The following is a 25,013-nucleotide window of genomic DNA, read 5'->3' as shown; positions in this document are numbered from 1 at the left end:
CCATCAGAGTCACTGCAGAGAAGAAACATGATACAATAAGTTTAACAATAATTTTCCATGGTAATTCTTCCTTATATATAAAACAGCCCTTGTAAACTATAAGCTTCCTCTCAAGAAGTTCTTAGTACAGATGGAAAAACCATTGTTTCTAATAATATCAAAACATTATTCCCTACTTTTGTTCTCTGAAACTCATGCCTGCATGCATGCCTGCTAAATCGCTTCAGTCATGTCTGACTCTTTGCAATCCTTTGATGTAGTCTACCAGATTCCTCAGTCCATAGGAGTCTCCAGGCAAGAATACTGGAGTGGGTTCTGAAACTCATGATAGTAATGATAATCAATAGAAACTTTGAAGTAATGCAGATGGGGATTCAAAAAGATGTGACCCATTATTGTCAAAGAAAACCGCTAAATAATTTTAGTTAAATCATCCACTACATCTGTCCTGGTAGTTTTAATCGTGTAACTAATCCAGATCTTTTATTTTAGCATATTACTTGAAAACTTGTTTTTTGGTATATTAAAAATCATGTCTTACATAAGTAGAAAGGTGGTTGCCAGAAAGGTGGCTAATGAGGAATGGGGAAGGAGGAAATGGGGAAATAGTTGTTCAGTTTAGCAAAATGAGAGAGTTCTGAAGATCTGTTGTATAGCAATGTGAATATACTTAGCATCACTGAACTGTACACTTCAAAATGTTTGAAATGGTATATTTTATATGTTTTTAACAACAGTTTTACATTTTTAAATAAAAAAAAATCATGTCTTACAGAAAGGGCTCTGTGGTTAAGTATGTTTGTGAAAATATGCATGTTTATAATTCCATTTTGGTGATGTCAGTCAGTCAGTCAGTTCAGTCGCTCAGTTGTGTCCGACTCTGCGACCCCATGAAATGCAGCACGCCAGGCCTCCCTGTCCATCACCAACTCCCGGAGTTCACTCAGACTCACATCCATCGAGTCAGTGATGCCATCCAGCCATCTCATCCTCGGTTGTCCCCTTCTCCTCCTGCCCCCAATCCCTCCCAGCATCAGAGTCTTTTCCAATGAGTCAACTCTTCGCATGAGGTGGCCAAAGTACTGGAGTTTCAGTTTTAGCATCATTCCTTCCAAAGAACACCCAGGGCTGATCTCCTTCAGAATGGACTGGTTGGATCTCCTTGCAGTCCAAGGGACTCTCAACAGACTTCTCCAACACCACGGTTCAAAAGCATCAATTCTATGGCACTCAGCTTTCTTCACAGTCCAACTCTCACGTCCATACATGATCACTGGAAAAATCATAGCCTTGACTAGACAGACCTTTGCTGGCAAAGTAATGTCTCTGCTTTTCAATATGCTATCTAGGTTGGTAACTTCCTTCCAAGGAGTAAGCATCTTTTAATTTCATGGCTGCAATCACCATCTGCAGTGATTTTGGAGCCCCCCAAAATAAAGTCTGACAGTGTTTCCACTGTTTCCCCACCTATTTGCCATGAAGTGATGGGACTAGATGCCATGATCTTCGTTTTCTGAATGTTGAGCTTCAGGCCAACTTTTTCACTCTCCTCTTTCACTTTCATCAAGAGGCTTTTTAGTTCCTCTTCACTTTCTGCCATAAGGGTGGTGTCATCTGCATATCTGAGGTTATTGATATTTTTCCCAGCAATCTTGATTCCAGCTTGTACTTCTTCCAGCCCAGCGTTTCTCATGATGTACTCTGCATAGAAGTTAAATAGCAGGGTGACAATATACAGTCTTGAGGTACTCCTTTTCCTATTTAGAACCAGCCTGTTTTTCTATGTCCATTTCTAACTGTTGCTTTCTGACCTGCATATAGGTTTCTCAAGAGGCAGGTGAGGTGGTCTGGTATTCCCATCTCTTTCAGAATTTTCCACAGTTTATTGTGATCCACACAGCCAAAGGTGTTGGCATAGTCAATAAAGCAGAAATAGATGTTTTTCTGGAACTCTCTTGCTTTTTCGATGATCCAGCAGATGTTTGCAATTTGATCTCTGGTTCCTCTGCCTTTTCTAAAACCAGCTTGATCACCTGAAAGTTCGCGGTTCACGTATTGCTGAAGCCTGGCTTGGAGAATTTTGAGCATTACTTTACTAGCGTGTGAGATGAGTGCAATTGTGTGGTAGTTTGGGCATTCTTTGGCATTGCCTTTCTTTGGGATTGGAATGAAAACTGACCTTTTCCAGTCCTGTGGCCGCGCTGATGTAACAGTTCACAAAGGCTCTGATAAGTCCTGCAATACAGGACACCATTTAATTCTGTTTAGTGCTAATTTTTGAAATATAGTAGCACACACTAGTTTTTCTCAGAATAGTCAGGAAATGCTTATCTAGATGTTGTGACTAGAAAATACTTTTCTGTTCCTTCTTGAATGGAATATATGAAATTGATCAATGTTTTTTTCTGTTAATTTTTAGTCTCTTAATTTTAAGAAAAATTCTTAACACATATTGTCACTGACACTTGTCTATCTTAGAAGTAATTTTTCTTCCTGCCTGAGTGTAGCATGTCTTGAATCTGTGTGTACTGAGCTTAGAGAAATTAGACTGGTAACATGTGTTTATTATTGCAAACATCTATTTGATGTTCTCCTAAGCATTTTTCACTGACAAACATCTATCTTCTTCCATGTAGAATGGACATGCCCAAAGGAGCTTCTTTGTTATTATGAATAGGAAAATAAAACAAATACAAAGTCCCATCAAAAGGTTTTCTGACTGGAAATACCACATGGGAGACATAAAATAGCAAAATAATGTGACAGGACTTTTCTGGTGAACGGATTTGGAAACTAGATTTCAGATGATGTTGAGTATTTATATTGTTCCTGGCTTTTGTCACCCTTTGAGTATTCTAAGATCCAAATGTTGAAGGGAATGGATGTATATAAATGACTTTCACTGAAAGTTTGAAATGACTCCTTAGTCTCCCTCTCCATTTTATTGCTAAAGGAAAAGAAAAGTTTTAGAGGAATTATTTTCACTCAAGTCTTCATATTAGATAAGCTAAAAACAAATATACTTCATAGGCACACACATTTGGAGCAATATTAACTTTAAAACAGAAGAGAGGTCATTTGATAAACTGCTGTTGATTTGTGTTGAACATTTCATTGTGATCCTGGTCTGTATAGATCATAATTTCTTATAGGTACTTTTATTCATTTTTTTACTCGTTCAGTAAATATTTATCAGGTATTTGCTATGTGCCAAGCATTGTGCTATCAATAGGCATAAGTTGGTGAGCAAATTGGGTGTGGGTTCTCCTCTCGTGCAGCCTTCCATGAAGAGAAGATGAACATTAATCCAATGATCATGCCAAAGAGTGGGTAATTACGAGCACAGTGATGTGCTTTAAAGGAGGGAATGGTGTCCTACCCTGAGCATTTGACAAAGGAGTCCAGTGCATCCCAGACGGCTTCACTGAGAAAATGACACTTAACTGAGATTCGAGGGATGCCGAGAAATTCACCAAAGGGGGAAGAAAAGCTTTGCAGACTTATGAACAGCTTATGAAAAGCACTAGGGGCTGGTCCGTGTTGAGCCCCATGCCATGGGAATTAATTACTGAAATCTCCAAAGCTCTCTCTACATTTTGCAATGGAGGAAAGATTGGCAGAATAAGAATACAAGGTTAAATGTAAATTTTAACCTTTCTGTTTTTATCATTTTATAATAATGAAGATAATATTTTTAAAGTTGAAAGTTATCAAAATTCTCATGAATCAAAATGGGGATTTATTAGATTGATATTTTTATAGGAACCCATTGTGAGGCTCCATTATCTTTAAACAAACTTCTGACTGGTTGAGGAATTATCTTAACTTCCACAAAATTACCTGGCACGTGAGGATGTATACTCTTGTTGGTTTCTGGGTCTTCAGTCTCTAAGGAGTCTTAGAAGCCATAGCTCCTGAATGAGTAAAAGCCAAGATGATGGACCTTGGGCAGTTTTGATGTTTCCTTCTTTAGTATTCTCTCCACTGCTGCACTTCCCTGGACCCAGAAAATCTTAATGAATCCTCCAGGGGGAAACTGGCAGGGGTGGGGGATTGGGAAGAAACAGGCACCTCAGCTCGTCTTCATCCCTAACTGGCCAGTGCTTTACCCTTTTACTTGTCTTTGTCTCACTCATGTCCCTGGTATAAGCGTCCTGTTGAGCTGGGCTTTGTTCTGTGAGTGCTGCTGAGAGGTGTGCTCCGTGTGTTCTGTCCCTGCATCTTAAATCTCTCTCCTAGGGAAACTCAGGTGGATACTTAAAGGCTACTAGTAAAGGAGCCTTCTCCAGTTTCAGGCACTCCCTTGGTATGCTGCTGCAGTTAGCTCTCGGCTATTATTGGTCTTAACTCCAAAGCATGATAAATGTACCCTGGGTAGCACGAATGTTCAGTGGAAACAGTGAGCACTGACTGAGGGTTGGGTGGTACCAGGACAACATTGCTCCAGAACCCAGATTAGAAAACCATAATCTGATGAAAACAGGTTTTTTTTTTTCTTGTTAAAAAGATTTTATTCAAGTATAGTTGATTTACAATGTTTTAATTGCTGCCCTACAGCAAGGTGATTCAGTTATACATATACATTCTTTTTCATATTCTTTCCCACTATGGTTTGTCACAGGATATTGAATATAGTTCCCTGGGCTATACAGTAGGACCTAGTCGTTGGCTAAAATAACTTTTTGAGAGCTGTGCAAAGTGACAGGTAAAACCACACCCTTGTGTTGTTCAGGGAGATATCCCTCCGCTGTTGAATAGAACCATTTCAAGAAAGCCTGCCTTGGCTGGAGTCTGCACTGCTGCTGGGCTCGGCTGAGGCTGGGCTCGGCTACTGTCTCACATAGTACAGAAGGGCTTCATGCTGGAAAAAAGCTCTAAGAGCCCATAGGTCCATTATCTGAAAGGAGAGAATTTGACTTACTCAGATCTAGTCACCATAGATCCTTCATAGTGGACAGTAACATATAAGCAGTTTTCATTAAGGAGTTATTACTTTCTTCGGGTGCTTAACTCTCAAAAGGCCATTCTGAAGGGTTCTGTAGGAGCTCTTAGGTCTGATAGTTCTGTACCACCCTTGAACTAACTCAGGATGTTGAGTGGTCATCCTGAGTGCTTCTTCCACTTCTGCTGACATTCAGCAGCCCCAAAGGGCAAATCTTCAATTCCCAGACTTCCTGTGTCTGCCAAACCTGCCAGGTTTTTGAGCTCTCTGTGCCCCTAGCATCTGTTTTCTACTCCCAGCCCCCGCAGTTGAGCCTACTGTAACTATATGTAGAAGAACGCTTCCCATATGTGTAGCAGTTTATTATTTTCTGAGGCTTTCTTATTGATCATCTCATTTGTTCCGCACAATTAGTTTGTAAGGCTGTAAATTGTAATGAAACAGGTTTCATTATCGTCACATGCAAAACAGAAAGTGGAACTTAAGGATGAAGTTTATAATGTTTGGTATTTACTCATCGCAGGTTTGTACCAAACAAAATTTTGAAGCATTCTGTCATGGAAACAGGTAGGGAGAGAAGAAAATATCACACAGGAGGGAAATCAAAGCCCTGGAGCAAGACAGACCCCAGTGTGAATCCTGGTGCTCTGGGACCTGTGGTTAACCAGTGACTCTCTGAGCCATGCTCCTGAACTGTAAAATCAGAATAATGATTCTGCCTCACAGAATTGTCATAAGGATCAAATGAGATTAAACATGCAAGTCATTTAGTTCAGTGCCTAATGTATAGCAGCTGCTCATCAAAGGACATTCCTCCTCCCGACCCCTCCCTACCATCTCCCCAATTTCCAAAAGGCATAAAGTGACAAGATACTCAATGCTTAATTGTGAGTAGCTGGTTGCAGGCAATCCTTTTCACCTGCAGGTGAAAAATTATAGAGAAAATATCCTTCCATGGAATGGAAAATGTATCTCAAATAGAAAAGAGAATAAACAACTTTACTTGGACAGTTTGGAGTGGACTCTTCTGAGAAAATACTCCCAGGATGAGTAATTGTGAGGCCCGAACATGTGTGCTTATGCCCAATTGCCAAGGTGAGAGTTGCTCCTTTGTACAGATTTCTGTTGTAGGCTATTTTGAATCACTTCATTACAAAGTTAAGCATCCGCAAAAAGATAACAAATTATGAAACATGTCGTAGAATTGTTCTACACATAGAGTGTCCCAGAGCTGAAATTATGGCCAGAACGGGGCCATGCATAAAACAGGTATTCAGTATGCAAAAAAGCTAACAATAATGAAATTCTGACTAACCCGTGGGCAAAATTAGGAATTTTTTTCAGTAGATATTTGCAGCTGACATTTAAACTAGAGTTGCTGAGAACGGGGGTGTTGGGAGTTCTGATTTACTTAGAAAAACCATGAGACTCAGCCATTCATGAAATAAAGCACTAGGTCTAGTCTTTTAAGGAACCACTTGTGGGAGAAATACCAAACTGAAGCAAGGAAGCCAGCTCTCTAGTCTCATTTCTGCCACTGGTCAATCATGTCACTTTGCCTTCCTAGGGGACATGATCCTCGCCTATTAAACTCGGGGCTATCCTAACACATATTCTGCACTTCCATGAATAAGGCCCATGAATAAGGCCATACGAGGCCTTCCATGATCAGGCTCTTCAATTATCATTCTTGTCTCTTCTCTCACTTCCACTCAGCCTAGGCTTCAGCCACATAAAATTATCAATACTTGCAGGTCTCCAGCACACCTGGGTGCATATAACTGGCAGTTCAGAACCCAGAGACCAAACTCAGTTAATTTTGTGGAGATGAATGTTTTTTGAAAGGAGACACCTTCTCTGCGGGGAAAGTACCGAGCTCTGTTCTGCTTCCTTATCCTTCCTTCTTTATAAAGTGTGGATGCTGGCAATGAGGAGCAAGTAGGCCAGAGCAGGGCAAGTCTCATGAATCCAGGATGACATGGAAAATGAAACATGGTGGGAGGTTAGGAATCAGAAAAGAGGATGAGAGCATGTGAGCTGGTGAGGGATCTAATGTGTTCATGAAAGTATTTGAAACAGTATTGCTGTGCATAATGGGACGTTGAAATTTATATAATAAATGTCTCATGAGTATAAGATATATGATGCCCCACTTCAACCATTGAGTGGAAAAAGAGCCATTGCTTGTGAAGATGGCTTATTTTTTAATAATCTATCTCTTTATTTCTTTTATTTTTGGTTGTGCTGGGTCTTCGTTGCTGCACGTGGGCTTTCTCTAATTGTGGCAAGCAGGGCTGCTCTTTAGTTGTGGCGTGTGAGCTTCTCATTGCCGTGACTTTTCTTGTGTAGCATGAGCTCGAGAGTGCACAGGCTTCGGTAGTTGCAGCTTGTGAACTCTAGAGCAAAGGCTCAGTGATTGTGGCACATGGGCTCAACTGCTCCTTGGCATGTGGGATCTTCTAAGACCAGGGATTGAACCTGTGTCCTCTGCGCTGGAAGGTGGATTTCCATCCACTGTACCACCAGGGAAGTCCAAGATGGCTGTTTTAGAAAGGATGTAGGGTCAAGGACTAAGTGGTTGACCTTGCAAGTCTAGGATGTGCCACGCTGTGTAGCATGTCGGTAATGCTGCACCCACCTACTCCTTTCAGTCGGTAAATGTTAGCTGCTGTGAACTCACATTTGTACCTTTCCCTGGAGAACTGCCCTTATTGGAGGATAATTGCTTCCTTCCCTTCATAGGTGGCCCTCCCCTGGCATCTCCTTCCTTCCTCATTTCCTTACAAGTGTGTCTCTTGAGAATACTCCTCATAAATCACTTGCAAAATTACTTAGCTCTGGCTCTGCTTCTAAGGACGCAGTCTAACCCTCTCGTGGAGGCAGACTTTCCTGATCAAGGGGCTCCAGAGGATTGCTGTCAGTTGTGCATTTGCCCAGATGGAGCCTCTTTTAAGCTACACTTTTCATCCCATTAGTGGTGTAGTTAGCAAAGTTCTTTTCTAAGTTGGATCCATCCTTTTAGGCTCTTAGGTGTTTACACCCTGGTGACTCTCTTCCTGCTGCAATGTCTGTAGTAGGTAAATGAGTCAGTCATTCATCACGAAAAGGACTGAAAGAAGATATTGCCTTTCCGAGCTTTGCTTTTTCTTGTTTCTTCTCCTTGCCACCTCTTCAAACCCTGAAACAGCAATTGCTTTCATCTCATGAACACTGAACAAATTTAGGACCCAAAAGGCGGTTGGCAGGTTGCCCAGTGTGCCATCTGCCATTCTTCCCACACTAGGTGGGCCCCCTCTTGACTGGCAGCTTGTGGGCTGGCTGTGATCCAGGCTGAGGATTAGAGAAGGCCTGGAAGATATGCTCAGCATCATTCTTTGCAGGACCAGGTCTCCATCTGGGTTTTAATTTGTTGGACAGTTTTATTATCTGCCCAAAGGGAAGGAAATGTACATGGGAATACAAGAAGTATGCAAGAATATATACAATATACAAGAACATATTTTGTGAACTGATGAAATAGACACATGTGAAACCTCATGGATACTCTCAACCTTGGTTTTGCAGAGAGACTGAAATGTTCGCTGAACTGAGATATTGACTCCAGAGGTGGAAGTCATTAAATTCTGTGAAAATGTGCTCACAGCGACCAAAACAAAAGTTTGAGGACCCGTCCATCCACTGATCAAAGGACAGGAACCAGCCATTTAATTCCAGTCTTACTCCTGATTTGTTTTGCTGTTCCTTCATATGCCCTTCTTGTCCAAAAGCAGGGTGGCAAACAATCTTCAGCAAGTGGTAATGCTCAATTAATTGTTGATAAATTGTTTGGGGATGATGGAATTATACCGAAAAGGTATGAATCATGATGATGCCACTTTTATTTACCATTTTATAACTTTCATGTTCAATTATAATACCTTTTCTTAACAAAAGAGCAAGATTTTTAAATCAATGATCCACAGACTTTAAAGCTATACAGAAAGTTGTTTGTCTCCCCCAAAAATGTGTATCATGTAAAGGAGATGTAAGAGTGAATATGTGGGTGAGATACCCTTGATACATTTTGAAATATTTGTAGTTGTTCCAAGTAACTTAGTAAATACAAAAATCTTAAACTTGTTATTTTGGACATAGTCATTTTACATAAGATAATTGGTTCCAATAAATGAGCAGAATTGGCTTATGTGGCAACTTTATTGATTTGTCTCTACACAGTATCTCTGAGATTTTCACATCTTATTAATCATAGTAGGTCTGGATATTAGGATTGTTAATTCCTTCCCCTCTGCCTTTCCTCTCGTTCAGTGATTTGGGGCTCGTTATTTTAAGTTATCATGTCCTTTCGCTATTAAGAAAGCTCATCTGTAACAGTAGAGGCGTTCCATTTCTTCCTCCATCTGATTTTGAATGCTACTTGCAGGCTCCAAAAGATCCAGGGAAGCAGGACTGAGCAGACAAGCGCTAGTGACACAGAGGGTCTCAAAGCTCACTCCACACTTACCCACCCTGACATGGAGGCGTTTCCACCTCCTTCGCGCCATCCCGCAGAGCATGGACATTCCTGGGGCAAAGTGCTGAGGATACAGCATGATGACAGGTGAGGAGGGGAGGAGGTTAGAAGCTCTGGGTCTGCAGGAAGCGTGCTCCTGTTGATCCCTTTGGCTTCTGGATTCCTTTTGGACTTACCTCCTTAAGTCTGTCTTCCCTACTGAGGCAGGTGAGGCAGAGGATTTAAGGCCCCTCATACATGGTTGGGGGGTTTACTGCAGGTGAGAGTGGGGTTGTGGACAGAAAGCCTGATGAGAAGGTCTTTTCTTTCTTAACATATTATTCATACAGTTTTTAATAGGTAATTCATTCATACTATTTAAACATCATGAAGACAGTGAAAAATCTGTCTCCCATGTCTTATTCCCATCCTTTCAGTTTCTGGTTGTGATGTTGACTTTTGCACTAAGAGAAATATATTTTATTGTGAAAGTCAGTGTCTTTAATTCTCATTTCAAGGAATGTTCTTTTTTAAAAAAATTGAAAGTGGTGCTGATCCTATATTTTAATTTTCTTGAAACTACTAGTATGATGAATTATATTAATATAATTCTAAATATTAGATCATCTTTTTATCATTATTCCTTAATGCACTGTTGGATTCCATTTACTAATATTTTATTTAGGATTTTTACATTGACATCCGTAAGAGACATTGACCTTTGGGAATTTTTTGTGGACACTCTATCATCTTTTGGTATTAATATTATGCTTATTATATTAAAACAATTTGGAAATGTCCCTCTTATTGTTCTTTCCTGGGACAGTTTAAGTAGCATCACAATTATATTCCTTTTCTGGGTTTGGTAAACTTTTCTGGTAGAAGCATGTTGGCATGACTCTTTTTAGGGATGGGGGAGATCACTTTGATAGCTTCCTGTGAAAAATGGATACTATAGATTTTCTATTGCTTTTTTGAAAATTGAAGGCAGGAAAGGATAAGAGTTGTACTGCTTGATAACCGGGATTCACTGACCTGCGGCTCTTCTTCTTGGCTTCCTGTATATATGGCTGTGTCCGTGGTTGATGGTGTAGCTCCTCCTCCTTTGCTTCTGTGAACTAAACCAGGTCAGCTCACTCCCGATTCTACCTGCAGTGCTGCAAGCACGGTCCTCTTGGAATGGGCCTCTTGGCTTAAGAATGTGTGTTTTTGTCAATACTTTCTGAGACCACCATAGCTGAGCTCTTGCATAGAAATCGCTGCTTGGCTCCTTTCCAGTTTCTTTCATGCAGCTTCTGAGTGAACTTGATTGTTTTTGGTAACCCCTACAAATATTTTAGAGTTTCTTCTCCTAGTTTTGCCAAAAATTGAGTGCGATTTTGGATGACTTTCAAGAGGAGAAAGGAAAATGCTGACCATGTACATATTAAAAGCATGTACATATCAAAACTCCGTGTTGATCTTTGGGGAGCAATGCTATTTTCATTGATTCACTTTTCCTTTACTAGTATAAAAGGGCCAAGAAGGCCATCATACTACTTTTCATCTGGTCCACTTGAGTTCGGGATCCTGAGACATTTCTCTTCAGCCTAAGGGAATGGCTTCATGACATCTCTCTCTCTCACCCCCAGAGCCTGAAGAATTTGGAAGGTCCAGGACCTGAATTATACCTACCCTTTCACCCCCTCGGGCGGGTGTCAGATGGTCAAAGGAGGAGAGAAAGTCCATCCATCTGACTGTGAGAGAGGTCCAGCTGATGGGGGCTGTGAGAGGGCAGGTCTACATATAGCAACAGGTTGCAGGGGTGGTTCTGTAGGAATGTAGTGTCAGGGAACCCCAGCTTCAATGACACAGGTTTGTCAAGAGTCTAGAGCATGCAACAAAGCTCCAGGCAGGCAGCTAAGTCTGCCAGCATTAGCAGGATCCAGAGTCTCCACTGAGAATGAGAGGCAAGTGATAAAAGACATGTTCTGAGATCTTGGGAGACTGGACTTTAGGCAAAGAAATAAAGGTTGTGTAATTAGGGCTGGCTTCCTGGGCATGCAGCCTGTGTCATGACTGTTTCAGGCTCAGAAGGGGCCCCCCATGATTTACTGCCCTGCTGTCCCCGTCTTGAGATCCTTAATACTTTCTGAACAAAGGGCTCTGAATGTTCATTTGCGCTGAACCTTGTGAATTCCTTGGCAGGTGCTGTGTGTAACTCAGGATAGAGCTCAGGGAATTCCTATGCATCCTTTGTATTTCACTTCAAGTCTTCAAATATATTCTATCTTCCTTTTTGTCCTCATCATCTAGTGTGCCTCAGTAAACATTCAATAAATTAGTGTAGTGGTCACCAGAGGGGGAGCACAAGGTTTGGGTAATTGCCCGTGGGCTCTTTCAGTTCCCCTTTGTCAGGACTAAGATGGAACTCAGAAGCTGAGTTGGGAATAAACCCCAGGTTTCTGAACTCTAGGTAGTGGGATGTGTGAGGACCAGGAGCTGGCCTGTTGAAGGTGCACAGATGAGTGATGCAGTGTGGTACCATGTATGTGATGTATGTGGTACCCTAGTACCCTAATACCTTGCCCCCAAATCCAGGTAGATATAGCACTCTAGTTCAGCGGAAAAGTTTGGAGATGAGGAATTTTTGTGGAGGATTAGCTTATTCTTATTTTCCATGTGGCTGGTACAAATAGTTCTGCAGTTTAAAGCCTCTTCACTGTTGATGCCCCAAGTATTTTCACACTGTGGCCCAGTGTAGGCTTCCTGAGTGCTTATCAGGGGAGCCTTTTTTTATGTGCCAACCATTCTTCCCTGGTGGCTCAGACGGTAAAGCATCTGCCTGCAATGCAGGAGACCCAGGTTCAATCCCTGGGTTGGGAACATCCCCTGGAGAAGGCAATGGCACCCCACTCCAGTACTCTTGCCTGGAAAATCCCATGGACCGAGGAGCCTGGTAAGCTATGATCCATGGGGTCCTTATGGAGCTGCAGTTACAATGGCCACAGATACCCATGCTTGGTCGTCCTCCTGCCATATCCTAGGTGTTGGTGACCCCTGTAGAGGGTCTAGAATTTACATCCATTTACATACTGAGTTCATCTGGAACTCAGTGATAGTACCCAGGGACCCAGAATTTATGCTGAGGGGGCTCAGATCCAGAAGAGTAGGTCTCAGAGAGCAGGAGTCTTGGGCTTCACTCCAGCTGTAGCTCTGACAGATAATACAGGGTTTAGATTGGACCGGAGACTCAGATATGCAGCTCTGTTGTTTCATTTCTATCCTGACTCCTAAGATTTACCTTTGCATCAGCAGTCAGTTAACTACGAATCCTGGCAATACTCTGCTGCCCCACAGAACATACAGTTGAGAGAAATGGACTGGAAAATGATCACTTTCAGCCGAGTTTTAGGGGCTTTTTGATGTGTTCATAGGTGTGTGTCTCCTATTGTAGATCATGGTCTATTCCAGCTGAAGTTCCGCATTCCTATTCCTTTGTAGGTATTTTCCCTTAGCATTGCAAATAAAGAGATGACCCTATCAAGCTTGGCAAGAGAGCAGGAACTTTTCCATGTGCAAAAACTCAATGTAGATTGAGAGGCATTAAAAACAGCAACCCACACATTGCCTCAGGGAGGGCAGGCAGATATCAGGGCTCTACCAGATACATGCTGGGGAGCAGTACATCACCAGGGAAGACCAGCTGCTCAGGCTCCCCCACCACCCGCCTTCAGTGTAGAGGTGGGGGCCTAGAGTCATACAGTAAATTAAAGTACAGAATTGCATTCCTTTTACATGTAAAAGTGATTTCCATTGTAGTCTGTTTATCTCATACAAATTAAACATTCTAATAGTATATCCAAAATAATCAATAAGTTTTCCTATGCAAACTAATATGACCAACCCAGCACACAAAATACAAATCTTCCAATTAGAAATGTTTTATGCTTACCAATTTACAATTTCATTCCCATCACATTTAAACAGTATTCTCATTAGCTTTGAATGTTTCTTTCCTTTAGTATGTGCTTATTCATCAGGAGTTAATTTAGTTTAAAATTATTATAGGTTTTTTGTTCCTGCATAAATTCTCAACTAGCAAATGAGAACTACAGGGTCATTTGAATAACAATGCTATTAGGAATTGGACTTTATTGTAAGATTTTGGTTTTGCGTTTGTGTTTCATTAAGTGATAGTTTCTCTTTTCTTATTTACAACAGTTGACAGGAAACAACATCAACATTCCTGTGATAGAAACAGGATGGTTTAATTCTTGAATCACTGGACTGTCCTACCCCAGATTGTTTACTGACTCATTTTAGGGAGAATGTTTCAGTTTCAAACTGATTATCTCTGAAATGGATTCATTCAGAGCATGCCTGAACCTAGCATCAGACCATAGACCATACTGAATTTACCAAAGAAATGGTGCTTTGCAGGGAATACTGGGCAATAGCTGTATCTTCAGGCTTTGCCTGGCGCATGCAAACTGTTTTCTTGGCTGTGCTTTCCATTTGGAAACTTGTACAGTTACACAGAAGAGCTTAATAAATATTGTATAATAATAAATATTCAAGACATATGGTTCTGATTCTTATGTAAATCACATGAAAATATATTCTGTTTTCACATTCATTTATAACTACCATGTCCACCAATTTAAAGGATCTATGACTTGTGAGAACCCTCACATTTCTTGCTTTCCAATTTAAAACGGCTGTCTTAACCTACCCTCTCTCCCTTCTTTTCTGTCTTAAAGAACAATGTAGATGTTCACCTGTTCCCTCCACTTGCATCTTTGTTCCCTTTCCCGCCTGCCTCTTTGAGGGCCTTCATCTGTCCATCATCACTCGTTCGTTTCTCCTTTGCCACCAAATCATTCTCTGAAGTCTCTAAAGAGGAACATATTTCACCAATCCTAAAAGACAAAGCATCAAACCTTCACTTTCTCCTTCAAGCAATTCTCCTGTATTCCTCATCTATTTATTCTTCAAATCTATTTAAAAGAGTAATATATGTGCTGTGCTCCACTTCATTTTCCACATGACCTTTAACCTTCTGCAATTGGCTACAGTTCCCCCTATGACCTGGGATCCTGAAGGATTACCAGTAATCTTGTTAAAACCCCTCCATGTCCATATCTCTCCATAATAAAATCTTCCCTGTTTCCCATGCCAAAAAAAAAATGCCCCCCAGCTCCTTTTGGAGAAGGAAATGGCAATGCACTCCAGTATTCTTGTCTGGAGAATCCCATGGACAGAGGAGCCTGGTTGGCTACAGTCCATGGGGTCAGGAAGGGTCAGACATGACTGAAGTGACTTAGCACAGCTCCTTTAATGCTCTGTGCAGTGTATGCAAATTGCTCCATAATCCTCAATATGATCATGCTTGCATGATCCCTTTGTCTTTCAAAATCCACAGCAAGAAGTGGAAGCCAAGATTACAGTCGGTTTCCCAATCTGTCACCCTGTTTCCTCTATACTTCTTTCTCTTATAAGGTGTTTATCTAGTTTACACATCTCTTCATGGACGCCCACCCCCTTTCTCTTCTACCCCTACCGGTCAGCTAGTTACTACCTTCTTTGGCTTTTGTGGACACCTTTTACTTGAGCAGCGTTTCAGTTCATATTGTTTCTCAGTGTACGTCAGACACTGTACATTAACTCACTTAATCTTCACTTATTACTTCACTTTGCAATGATAAACTAATGGTCAGAAATCGTACAGCTTGTAAATACAAGAACCAGGATTTTAAACAATATTTGGAATCTTGCTGGTTCCAAAGTCTGTGTTAAGGCATTAACTTAAATGTAATTAATACATGCCCTTGAAAATCTATCTTGTCCCACTCATCAGGCAGGAACAGTGCTCACCCTCTGGGCCCCAGCGCAGACCATTCCATAAATAGGACGTGAATACAAAGCATTCCCGGAAAGGGAGGGAGCAGAAACCTAGAAAAACTTTAGTCTAGATTCTTATAAACTCTCCTGTTCTTATGAACTTTTCCAAACTGCTCTTCAGATATCATTTCTGCCTTTTTATGACATAAAATTAAAGGCCTAAGTGAAGAACAAGATTTCTTTTGCTCGTTTTATCATTCCTGTCCTGAACATCTTCCTGTCTCCATAGAACCAAGGGAAATCATCCCACGGACTATTCTGTGATCAGAGACACTGGTTGTTATAGGTGATTTGCTGGGTAGCTGGGCTGCCGGGGGTGTGAGAATGGAAGAGAAAATGATCTGATTACCGTTATTATAGTCATCAAGTATGACTGACAAACAAAAAACAAAAGCATTCTTCCCACAGCATGCTTTATGCATTTGCAAGGTTTACTTATGTGTCAGAACAAAGCACTGCTAATTCATTTCATAAAGAAGATTCTTAGGTTTCAACCTCCCAAAGTAAAATTTTCTTTTGAACAGTATTATTTAAAAATATATATATACATTGTGAGGATATATATATATATATAGTCAAAAAGCATTGATAATTTATCTAATAAGAAAGATTCTTTGATTTCAACCTCAAAAAGTAAAATTTCCTTTTGAACATTATTATTAAAAAATACACAGGTATACATAATGTAAATATATATGTATATATGATGGAACAATAGTAAAGCCAACTGGAAGTAACCTTACAAGGCTTTGTCTTCATCTGTGAGGGTAAGCAGATCTGCCACTTTATTAAATAGCCTATGATATGCATTTTCAAGGTGAAATATCATTTCTCTTACTTTTCTGTTACTATGGTAACCCTCCTACAGAATTTCTGCACACACCAATAAAAAAGGAGGGAAAGAAAGCATAAACATAAATTTCAATATTAACGCCCTTCCCTAAGTGTGTAAAACTGGATACAACATATGCTGGAGTGTGGAACGTGCTGGTCACTCCTCCTTCCAATGGTGGCTTTTGCTGGGAACCTGCCTGGATCCTCTTAACTCTTAACTCTGGTGGGCAGAAATCTCTTAACTCTGATGTCCCAGTCTTTTCCACCAATCCCATCTCTACTGCCACCAGAGAAGGCAGCAGATGCCTCGGGGCAGAGAGGCAGGGGCAGAGAGGCAGAGCCAGAGCCCTGCCTGGCTCGTGTTGATAACAGAGTCTGGACGCCTGAGTCACAGAGTCCTAACCTGTCAAAAGCAGCACAGCCACCCTGTGAAAAGTCAGGATCCAAAGGTCTGGGTTTTAAGGAAGACAGAAGAGCTAGGCCTGGGGTGAGGTAGGCATTGGTGCCCAAGACCCAAATGATTTTTGCCAAGTTTCTTTTTTTAAGTCAGATTTATCTTTGATCTTCAGTTTCTCGATCGCTAACAGGACAGAAAAATACTTACCATAGAGTTATTGTAAAGATTAAGTGAAGTAATCACCATGGATGTTTTCTGTGGACTTACAGTACTATAAAATGCAGGTTTTCGTCGTTGTGCTTATGATTGCTACTATGATAACAAAATCAACCACAACTACCATTACTGGGGGAAAAGAATCCCCATGTGTCCTATCAAACCCTAAGTCATTGGACCCTAAGTCTTCCTTGTTATCTGCCTCTGATCTTTATTCCAGATGTCTTATCTTTGCACTAGAAGATAATTGGTCCAGGATCTTTTAATCTGAAATGAATTTTAGTCTTCATTTGTTGCATTCATTTATGCCTCACTGTCTGTACATGGCCAGAATGTTTAATAAAATTTTCTTTTCCCTTGGCAATAAAAACGCTTAAAAACACCAGCTGGTAGGATGAAAAGGCATCCACTGTCAATTCTAAGCTAAAAATAGAAAGTGTAAGTAAATTTTTAAATGGAAAGGTGTATTTATCTATTTCTCCTTTGAGGATCAGTTCCAAAACTGTTCAGTGAATTTCCTCCCATGAGGACAATGGGTTTTGGGCTTTCGGCATAAACATTCCAAGTATAATAACTCATAGAAGGTCAGATTCAGGGAAGCATGAATGAAAGTCATTTTTTACTCCAAAAGCAATAGCATAGAACATGGTTAGAAAGTGTTCTTATTGTCTTAATCTTATTCTTGAAGGGAGTATTATCATGTTAACCACTTTATGGGGAAAAGAAAGATATAAGGATAAGAGTCAGGATTCATGAAATCCAGTCTCCACTGTGACATCAAATTTATGGGTGACCTTGGGAAAACCATTTAATGCTTGTTTACCTGTTTCCTCATTTACAAAATGAATCAAAATTTCCCCACTCATATTAGCAGAGTTCTTGTTGTAAAATGACTGATGCGATGTACTTTGAAAAAATAATTTTTAATATATTTCAAACCTTCATTGTTTAACTTTGTGTCAGTATTTGCTCTTAAGGGAAAAAGCCCATTCTGTTTACAATGAAGCATGACCCAGCTCTTATTCTTTTATACCCTTCTAATAGCACCCTGGCAAGTCCTGTTGAAAACTTTTTCACTAGCTAGTCTCAGTGGCTCCCAGGCCTTTGGAGAAAGGCCTTCAAGAGAATGAGGGAGTATGTTGTGCTTGTGTTAGCTTTCAGTGCACCAATATTGTGTCATTAATTACAGAATGTTTTCCCTCCCCAAAGAGGCCTATTGAGTAGTAATAAGATGAATTAGCTCATTCTGTTATGTTAATTTCTTTTTATTGGGAGGTTTAAATCATTAAACTAATGATCTCATCTATATTGTGAAGCAAGATAATAAACCACATGCAGTTATAATCATATTTAACACCAAAACCATTCAGAATTTGGTAAATTGCTTTAAAAGATTCCATTATATTTTAATAGTGCTTTCTTAATGTAAAAGAAAAAGGGAAATACTGATAGAAATTAAAAAAAATAATGAAATGAATCAACAGGAAGATGCTTCACAACTTTTATTCTTCCAAATGCAATAAATGTATTATTGTGTTAAGGAATTCTTTAACAGAATAATAGAGGATTGAATCATAAAGATGAGTACAGTACATGTAAGTGGGTAAACACTGGCTGTACATCATCCCTCATCGGATGGCTGTTTCCAGGACTGATTCAGCCCTAAAAGAAATGGTAATGTGGGTGAATATTGGTGCCTCAAAGATTCCACGGGTAATCATAAGTCTTTGTGACAAAGTTCTTCTGACGTTTGTTCTTCTCAGAGATAGATGAGGTGATTAGACAGCTTTTTTTTTTTTTTTTACTTTTTTTCTTAAATTTTACTTTACAATACTATATTGGTTTTACCATACATTGACATGAATCCGCCATGGGTGTACATGAGTTCCCAATCCTGAACCCCCCTCCCACCTCTCTCCCCATATCATCTCTCTTGGTCATCCCAGTGCACCAGCCCCCAGCATCCTGTATCCTGTATCGAACCTAGACTGGTGATTCATTTCTTACATGATATTATACATGTTTCAATGCCATTCTCCCAAATCATCCCACCCTCTCTCTCTCCCACAGAGTCCAAAAGTTTGTTCTATAAAATCTATTTCAGTAGGCCTGCTGATTTTAGCAATATTTTTGTGATCCCTTCTAATTATGTGGAAATCAACACTAGATATTTTGAAATATAAAATGAAAATAATTTGTTACAAACTAGTTTGTGATTTTATAAAGAATGGGTTACTAAAGTTTGCTTCATAAAGCTGAAAGAATGTTAACATTTATAATATATATATTATAACAATATAAAATTATATTATATAACAATATAAATATATTTGTTTATTATATATGTATATAAAATTACATATTAATATGTAATGATCCTTTGATATGTGGATGCAGGTTGAAGTCCTTGTTGGTTTTGCACTGTCTCTTAAATCCACCCACCTTCTCTCTTTTCTTGTACCTTCCGGGCTGCCTTGGGCTTTCATCCTCTCTAACCTGAACCACTGTAATTAGCCCATATTGGTCCCCCTGCCTCGCATCTTTTGCTCTCCTACACCCTTTCCTTTCCACAGAATACTGAGTGAAACTTCTACAAGCAAATCAAATCAATCCTGGCCTAAAATTCTTGAGCAAATCCTTGCCCACGGGATAAACCCTCTTTTCTGTTCATGTGTGACCACGCACAGTTCTGGGAACGGTCTATGCTCCTCTATGTCTCTCAGCCTCCCTTCCATGGAATATTCTTATTGACCTTTCAAATACCTTTAAGCTGTCACATGTTTCTGAGATGCCTTCTCAAACCTGCCTGGTCTAACCCTACACTTCTAATAGCTTTACCCTCTAGCTTACTTGACATTTAGTTGTCTTGGTCTATACATTTATCATTTCATATTGCAACTTTGTATTTACCTCTTGCCTTCTCATCTTTAATGAATTAATATATCCTCATGGTTTTTTGCAGTGTCTAATTAAAGTGCAAATTAAATGTGTATTGACTGAAAGAAGGAAAGAATAAAGGAAAAACAAACTTCTTCGTTGGTGTAGGACTGGAAAAGTTTTCATTCCAATCCCAAAGAAAGGCAATGACAAAAACTGCTAAAACTACCCTACAATTGCACTCATCTCATATGCTACTAAAGTAATGCTCAAACTTCTCCAAGCCAGGCTTCAGCAATATGTGAAACATGAACTTCCAGATGTTCAAGCTGGTTTTAGAAAAGGCAGAGGAACCAGAGATCAAATTGCTAACATCTGCTGGATCATCGAAAAAGCAAGAGAGTTCCAGAAAAACATCCATTTCTGCTTTATTGACTATGCCAAAGCCTTTGACTGTGTGGATCACAATAAACTGTGGAAAATTCTGAAAGAGATGGGAATACCAGACCACCTGACCTGCCTCTTGAGAAACCTATATGCAGGTCAGGAAGCAACAGTTAGAACTGGACATGGTCCAACAGACTGGTTCCAAATAGGAAAAGGAGTATGTCAAGACTGTATATTGTCACCCTGCTTATTTAACTTCTATGCAGAATACATCATGAGAAACGCTGGGCTGGAAGAAGCACAAGCTGGAATCAAGATTGCTGGGAGAAATATCAATCACCTCAGATATGCAGATGACACCACCCTTATGGCAGAAGGTGAAGAGGAACTAAAAAGCCTCTTGATGAAAGTGAAAGAGGAGAGTGAAAAAGTTGGCCTAAAGCTCAACATTCAGAAAACGAAGATAATGGCATCTGCTCCCATTACTTCATGGGAAATAGATGGGGAAACTGGAAACAGGGTCAGACTTTATTTTTTGGGTGCTCCAAAATCACTGCAGATGGTGATTGCAGCCATGAAATTAAAAGGCCCTTACTCCTTGGAAGGAAAGTTATGACCAACCTAGATAGCATATTGAAAAGCAGAGACATTACTTTGCCAACAAGGGTCCGTCTAGTCAAGGCTATGGTTTTTCCAGTGGTCATGTATGGATGTGAGCGTTGGACTGTGAAGAAAGCTGAGCACCGAAGAATTGATGCTTTTGAACTGTGGTGTTGAAGAAGACTCTTGAGAGTCCCTTGGACTGCAAGGAGATCCAACCAGTCCATCCTAAAGGAGATCAGTCCTGGATGTTCATTGGAAGGACTGATGCTAAAGCTGAAACTCCAATAGTTTGGCCACCTCATGCGAAGAGTTGACTCTTTGGAAAAGACCCTGATGCTGAGGGGGACTGGGGGCAGGAGGAGAAGGGGACGACAGAGGATGAGATGGCTAGATGGCATCACTGACTTGATGGACATGAGTTTGAGTGAACTCTGGGAGTTGGTGATGGACAGGGAGGCCTGGCATGCTACAATTCATGGGATCGCAAAGAGTTGGACATGACTGAGCAACTGAACTGAACTATGAATTTCAAATATCATTCCTTGGTTAATCATAAGTGTCTTTGCACAGACTGTTTACAAAATTGTAACCCAATTCCATATTCTTCTTTAATGCTGTTTTTCTTTCAACAACATTCATTCTACTAATTTAAAAGCTATTAAGTAAGATGAAGCCTTCAAAACTAATCAACTAAACCACTCCGGTCACTTGTGACCAGTAACTGCACTATACAATTGCTAATATGGTTTAAACTGAAGGCAAACATTTTTATATTTGAAGTTAATAGTAAATAAGATGTTAATAAAATTTGGAGCTCCATCTAAATGGAATTTTCCCTGTGGTTTTATTGTTGTGAACTGTAGAACTGAAGACATATATCACTTAAGATATATTTATTGAAGGGAACAATATATATTTATATTGCTAACTGAAGACCCCTATCCCTTAAATGTAAGGGTGAGCCTTATTGACAAGCCACTCACTCCTTTTCTGGGGGTATGGGGGCTGTATTTCCCAAGCCCTGCTCCTCTCTGATGTCTACCATAAAATACCATGAGTTCCAGAAGTTCTGGGCCAATTGACCTGTCAGAGCCTAGGGCTCAGGTATATTAACAGAAATAAAAGAGAATTCTGGAAGTGACAGGTTTCCATTTGAAATAGAGGGAAAAGGAAAGATTGTAACTCAAGGAAAATCTCAAAGAAAATAAAATTTATTCTGGAGCTCTGTCTACTCTCTGTTATTGAACTAGCTGTAGCGTAGTTGATTTCATGGTTGTTGTTCTTTTTCTTCTCATTTCTCTTTCTGGCTGTAATAACTTAATTTCTGAACAATAAATTAGATCAATTTTACTGTGCTTGGAATAGAATTAACTGAAAGAATTTTAAAATTTTGGGAGAATGACATTGAAACATGTATAATATCATATAAGAAATGAATTGCCAGTCTAGGTTCACTGCAGGATACAGGATGCTTGGGGCTGGTGCACTGGGATGACCCAGAGAAATGGTATGGGGAGGGAGGTGGGAGGGAGATTCAGGATTGGGAACATGTGTACACCCGTGGCGGATTCATGTTGAGGTATGGCAAAACCAATACAATATTGTAAAGCAAAAAATAAATAAATAAATAAAATCTGGGGAAAAAAAACCCCAAAAATAATAAAATAAAATAATCAGATTGAGGTCTGCTTATTGTAAATGCATTTGGTCAAACGGGTAGAAATTAGATTCCTAAAGATACCTATAAAGAAAATGATTCAGTGAAAATAGACATGAATCATCAAACCTTCACATATCATTATTGAGATTCTAGGAATATTGAAACAATTCAGAATTGTTCATGTCTACCAGACCAGTATAGTACTTTACTTTCTATGTTATATTTGAAATATAATAGTGTAAAACACAATTGACTTGCTATTAATGACACCTGAAAATTTGTTATCTTTGTCCACAGTTTGGAATTTGGAAGTAAATGCCGCTTTTACCTAAAAAGTAGGGAAGAAGTCAGTTTTTAAAGCTTCAATTCTTAAAAGATATGATGCTTACCACCAAACTGAGGAAAAAATGGTATTAAGCTCTTCTAACTTGAAGTCATAAAGATGTGCAGAAAAAGACCACAGAATCAGAGTCCTTGTGTAGGCTAAGTCATGTGCCTACTAGGTTTTTGCAGAGTTCTTGACTCTATTGGCATGAACGATAACTGCCTCACATTAAGATTACAGAAGATTGTACCTACTGTCCAGGGTGGATCCAGGATGCTGTGTTCTACCTGTCCTCATCACATAGATCACCTCCTCAGGTGTTTGAGTATGCTCTTTACAAGGAAGGTGAAATGCACTAATGTAGTGTAACTTGTCTATAAGTGTCTTTCTAACCCTTACGACTCAAAAGGTTTCCAATAACCTTTATTTTTCCAGTGTCAGTATTGTTAAGGCATAGTTAATATTTCTTACTGTTTATTCAACTCTATTCTATACTAACGGTTATAGGATGATTCTGGTATGTCTAGTTTTCAGTATATTATGTTTTAAAGTTGTAATACTCAGTTATATCTGAGTTTTTAGAAAAAGTCATTCTTTCACACTGTCAGTGGTATTAGCAATCATTTCAGATTTTATCAAAGATAATTAAGAAACAGTTACTGATGCCCTTAGAATTTGTTTTTTTCTCAACAATAGTTATTTTACTTTGAAGAGTTTTTTGATTATAGAAATATATAGAGAGAGTAGTTCCCATGCATTCTGTCACCTAGTAGGAGAATTATAAACATGTCTTTTCTCTTTAGCTGGAATGTTTAGGACATAGAAAATTCTAAATCAAGCTGAAGTTCTGTTTGTGTCTTTCTACATCCTTTCTATTTGCTAGACAAAGTCAAGTAACATCTTAAATATGTTATATACCTTTAAAGTGCATGCTTTTGTATTATTGCCGCATGTGTTTATGCATAAGTTTATATTTTTAATTTAAAAAAATGTTAATTCTCCAAACCCTTGATTCAACAATTTGCTTCTAGAAATTTATATTAGAAATATGGCTTTGAGCCCTTTGTCAGAAAATTATATTATATTATATATATATGTATATAAATTTTATAATTATATATAGCTTCGATCCCTGGGTCAGAAAAATCCCCTGGAGAAGGTAATGCAAACCCACTCCAGTGTTCTTGCCTGGATAATTCCATGGACAGAGGAGCCTGACAGGCTACAGTCCATGAGATCACAGTCAGACACAACTAAGCTTTCACTTTAAGGGACAGTAGAATACTATAAAGGTATGAAAAAGTGTTCACGTATGATTTTAACTGGAGGGATAATTCGGTCAAAAATAGAACAGACAAAGGTATCCTGTTTTGCTAAAAACACAACACACACACACATATGTGAAAAAACAAAGACTGAAGGATTTAGCTCTCTCTTTTGTGGGATGCTTTTTATAGTCATCTCTTTCGCTCACTATTTTTTCTAGATTTTCTATGATGAATGCTTGTTTATCTTATAAAAAACAAAAAATATTTTTATGCGCTCGAGGAAATGATTTGCAAAATGTTTTCAAGTAATTCTAATTCATAGTTTGATATTTTCCATATTTCATAAAAAATTATCTGTCCAATATTTCTTTAACATTCATGGTAGCCCATTTCTTTTCATTCGAGTCTTGTTTTCTGTGTCTTGCTTTATTTTCATTTGATTAATAATGAAAATAACTCTTCGGCACACTGACATGATCCAGCCTGTATTAGAAAATAGTAATCAAGCCCCCTATTACTTGTTTTTCTCCCCAGGCCTAAAGTGACCCCATTTATTTCATCTTTCTTTGTGAACCAGTTTTCTATTCCTTTCATCTTGACTTTTCGCTCTTCTCTAACTGTCCCCTACTTCCTTCACGAAGAATTTAAAATGTAGTAACTGAACTAGAGGCATCCGTAGAAAAATGTAGCTAAAACCGACTATAGTGGAAGGAATTATCCTTGACCCTTAGCTCTTCATGAACATTTTTTTTTAATAATCATTGTTACTTGTACATTCGCTTTATATTTATAAACAGTTAATATTTCCCAGAATATTCTTTTTTTATTTTAATATCTGCTGCTAGATTTTTGTTCTTAATGTTCTCTTATTTATATGCTTACCCTTATGGCATTAAATTGCATTCTTTTGATACTAAAATATCTCAAAAGTATTAAAGTATTTTTGAACACAATCAGTGGTATTGAGAGCAGTAACAGCCCCTCTGACTGAGAATTTGCCACAGGTCTGTAAGTGCATTTCTGATTCTGGGTCATAAATGTTGAATATAAATACAGTGGCCTCAGGACTGATTCCAATACATACCATACCACCTCTTCCACCCTGTTCCATCCTTGATTCAGGTATCTGCCC

General features: G+C 39.3%; 1 protein-coding gene and 1 non-coding gene across 3 annotated transcripts in view; both read left to right on the top strand.

The window, feature by feature from the left end:
- LHFPL3 (lipoma HMGIC fusion partner-like 3) overlaps positions 1-25,013 on the top strand; it is a 640,749-nt gene that overhangs the window by 164,214 nt on the left and 451,522 nt on the right. The window lies entirely within an intron of this gene.
- TRNAC-GCA lies at positions 12,225-12,296 on the top strand. Its single transcript has one exon. It is a non-coding gene; the product is annotated as a tRNA-Cys (tRNA).

This window comes from Capra hircus, chromosome 4, assembly GCF_001704415.2.
Source record: "Capra hircus breed San Clemente chromosome 4, ASM170441v1, whole genome shotgun sequence".
Classification (NCBI taxonomy): Eukaryota; Metazoa; Chordata; class Mammalia; order Artiodactyla; family Bovidae; genus Capra; species Capra hircus.
This window is presented reverse-complemented; position numbering and strand designations above follow the sequence as displayed.